This window comes from Sinocyclocheilus anshuiensis, unplaced genomic scaffold (genome assembly GCF_001515605.1).
Source record: "Sinocyclocheilus anshuiensis isolate Anshui unplaced genomic scaffold, SAMN03320099.WGS_v1.1 scaffold552, whole genome shotgun sequence".
In the NCBI taxonomy this organism is placed as follows: domain Eukaryota; kingdom Metazoa; phylum Chordata; class Actinopteri; order Cypriniformes; family Cyprinidae; genus Sinocyclocheilus; species Sinocyclocheilus anshuiensis.
Genome location: NW_015554362.1, coordinates 2,793,823 through 2,798,310, shown reverse-complemented (window position 1 = coordinate 2,798,310; position 4,488 = coordinate 2,793,823).

Sequence of the window (4,488 nt, the reverse complement as noted above, 5' to 3'; positions counted from 1 at the left end):
CTCATTGTTGAAGCAAAGTTTTGCCTGAATGGTGATTAGATTCACTGATTTGGATCGCTGCATTTAAACTAAGAATGCACTTACAGAATGACGCGTTCGGTGTGTGATAGACTAAACAGTAATAGCACGTGCAGCGGCAGCCTCCCCCGGGTCCTAATGCCCGTTCGGTAAGCAGTTTTAATTCCGTAGGGGGCGCTATTGGCCTACTTTTAATAAAATGAAAGTAAAATACACAAATAACATTTAGACTGTGTTTCTGAGCTCTAAAAGATTTTCTGAATTTTTACAACTCTTTTGCTTTAGACTATCTACAAATGTTAAATCTTAAAATAAAATGTTAAGGTTACTACATCTTTCTGAAAAAAAAATGCAGCGATTGATATATAGTTTATTTATAGTTATTTTCAAAGCTTCAATGTACTGTCATTATAAAAGACCTTCATTATTGTTTATTTAATTCTAACAAATAAGTTATTGTTAAAAACTAACCAACATAAAAAGAAATTGCTTATAATTTCCACACAGGAGAGACTTGGTGTTGTTTCCAAACAAAAGGAAATATATCGGCATCGGCTATCGGCCAAAAAGAGTTGAAAAATATCTGCATATTGGATATCGGCAAAAATCGGCAATTTTATTTAATAAAAAGTACTTACAAATATTTCATTACATTTATCTATTTATTTATTTAAATTAAAAAACAGCTATATTTTGGAGTGTTTTTCTTGAAGTGTGTCATTCATGTACCAATAACATCATGATGTTTTTTTTTAAACAGGTTCCTAGAACACTTTCCCAATCTTCTATTGGTTGAACAAACAACAAGTCCCGCCCTAAACTCACACCATCGGTCGAGATGCTCAGACAAACAAAGACTGATGATTTAAAAGACAGAGTCACAGTGTTTAATATGTCTGAAGTGGGCAAAATAACCTACCAGTGGCTTACTTACTGTGTCTTTGAAGCACACTAAAAAACAACAGCTACTGATTACGACTGATGTTTTTCATTGTGCACTGTTGCACATCAGTGAGTGTGTTTATGTGGCACGTGAATAAGAATGAACACAGAAGACATGGCTTGCGGGAGCAGCAACACTGCGGCAGACAAACATGACATATAAATATTGCATTAGAAGCACAAACCACAAGCCCCCTGAACGGTCTCCTGCGTGACCAAATCAGTGCAGGACTGAACGTCCAGCTGCCTCACTGCATTCATTATGCCTCTGATGCATTAAACACGCTTCTGGATGCGCTGATTACATGTGATTACTGACTGCCTCCAGATCAGTATTACAAGAACAATATAGTACAACACCGCAAAAAATCCTCTTCCCTTTATTTGTCTTGTTTTCAGTGCAAACATCTAAAAACCCATAAGAAATTTCCAGAGGTTAATCTTGGAAAAATGTTGTTTTGAGTTGTATTACCCCATAAATTCATTACATCCCTACACTGTAAAAAAAATTCTGTATAATTTACGGTAAAAAAACAGCAGCTGTGGTTGCCGGAATTTTACCGTAAAAAATACGGTAGCAACATTTTAGGTTTTACGGTTTTAACTTAAATTTACAGTTAAATACCATAATTTCATTAACTGATATAATGTTAATATACCAACCTATTGAAGTACTAAAATCTGTTTTGTACCTTTGTAATACACTGATAACCACCAACTGCAGGTGGTGATGAGAAAGTCACATGATGAACCAAAGCCCATCACAAGCAGCTTTTAAACAATAACATATATAGAAGGTGCACAGTGTCATTCACACAGACGCTAAACACCATCATGGTAAGTTTTTACTGTAGCATTTTTACAGTCTTTTACCGTTAAATTCACGGTCATTTTTTACAGTGTATGTATTATACATGTAACATGTAAATTGATCTCTAAAAATAAATATAGAATAAAAATATATATTATAATTCAAAAATTATAAATAAACAGTATAATATAAATATATAAATAATAATATTTGTATTTATTACAATTATTGTCAACATTTTATAAATAATGACAGAATTTTAAAGGATTTTTTAAGGTTAACTACCCCTTTAAATTTTATGCATGAAACTCTGTAAATTATAATGAAGTTAAGATTTAAAAAAATATTTAAAATAGATACTGATTAAGAAGATTTCCTATTCTTTAAATACATATTTATTTAAAGCTTTTACCGTGCTTTCCCCAACAATATCATAAAACTAATTACAGTTTTCTAAATGCTGGTAGAAATTATCTGTCATCCAGGTTATACAGTGGAAAAGACTGCTGCACTTATTGCTAGCTGATGTTGAGATGGTTCTCCTGTGGTTTGACCGCAAGCTCTTCTTCAGGATGGTGATTGCGTTCTGACATGATAAGGATCCGCTGGAGAGACTGCAGGAGATCTGGAACAGACCCGGGCACCGGCTGGACGCTCTCCAAAACCACACAATTTGTCCTCCACTGCCAACAGCTGGACCTGCACCGAGGACACGATATGTGAGGGACAATGTCAAGTCATTAATACAATACAACACAAGAATGAATGAATGAATAGTGGAATATAAAGTCATTACATTAAAAAATATGAATTAAAATCAACAAATCTTTTCTGGATAGACCTGTGAATTTATTGCATCCATAAACAATAATCAAAATATGAAATAAATACACACACACACACACACACATACATATGTATAAAAGGTGCAATGGAAAGTCATTATATCAAAATGATTAATTAAAATCAACAAATCTTTTTTGAATAGCCCCATAAATATATTACATCCACAAACAAACAATAAATAAATAATGCAATATAAAGACATTATATCAAAATTATTAATTAAAATCAACAAATCTTTTCTGGATAGCCCTGTGAATTTATTACATCCATAAACAATGAAATGAAATAAAACAATATAAAATAAATGGTGCAACATAAAGTCACAATAGCAAAGATGGTCATTATATCAAGATTATAAATTAAAATCAGCAAATAAATATAAAAATAAATATAAAAATTTATAAATATTATAATACAAAATATTTCTCTCAGATCTGAGAGAGGCAAAAACAACAACAACAAAAAAACAAATATATATATATATATATATATATATATATATATATATACACATATAAGAAGGTCTTTGTTTAAATAAAATTAAAATAATTTTGTCTCTTTTATCTTTACAGCTTTTTTTCTTTAAATATTTTATTATCTTTTCTAGCAAACTATGATGGCAGCATTAATAGCCACATTAAAACTCTTGGAAAAGATTTAATTATTTACACTAATAGGTAGATTAACAGCACTAATGGCTGAAGCCTGCTTGTCATTAATATGAAGGGAAACCCCTGCTACAAACAGTGATGATACAATGAGTGAGAAAACAAGAGCGTTGGCTGGAGTTTGTGGAAATTTGGTAGAAATGAGACACAGCGCGGCTGTAAACTTCCACGAGAGTGAGACACATTCTTCCGTCTGTCTGTCATCACAACGGAGGAGTGGATCCCCCTCGAATTCAGATTCCAGCCCAAAGCATCATGTTCTCAGGTCCATCTGAAGCGCTCACAATGAATTCATTGTTACAGGCGCTTCTCCAGACGCGACCTCAAAGAAGATTAAAGCAAAGCCTCTCTAGCTGACTGCCATTTCCCAACGACGTGAGACGCAGAACCTGCTGAAATTATTTCTATGTGGCTGAGAGCGCAGCTACGACAAGCACAATTGGCCACCGGCGCACTTTTGTGTGGTTATAAAACAGATCTGTATTGTTCGGTAGGAAAATGTGAAGAGTTGTGAGCTGACGTCAACTCCTGAAGAGGAACGGGTTCATTTGTGTCTGTGTTTTTGTGTGCTAGAAGACAAAGACAAACAAGTACATGTGTAATCACAGTTTGACTGCGGTCCCGTTTTAAGCATTTTTCAGCAACAGACTGAATACAAGCTTAGCAAGGTAGTTAAACGTATTCATTGCTGCTACCTGAAAAACATTTTATTTTAAGGAACAGTTCAACCATAATGAAAATTAGCTGAAAATGTGCTCACCCTCAGGCCATCCCAGATGTAGATGTGTTTGTTTCTTCATCAGATTTGGAGAAATGTAGCATTGCATCAGTGTCTCAGCAATGGATGCTCTGCAGTGAATGGGTGCCGTCAGAATGAGAGTCCAAACAGCTGATAAAAACATCACAATAATCCACAAGTAATCCACACCACTCCAGTCCATCAGTTCACATCTGGAGAGGACAAAAGAAAAATTCATCATTAAGAATTTTTTTTTAAATTAAATATAATTATTATAAAATATAATATAATAATAATAATAATACCTTTAATTTTAGGCGCCTAAAGGTCACCCAAGGACACCGTACATTATAAAAGAGCAAGAAAATATAAAACAGTATAATATAATGATATAATAATTAATATATAATATATATATATATATATATATATATTTATTTATTTAAAATATTTAGTTTTATTTT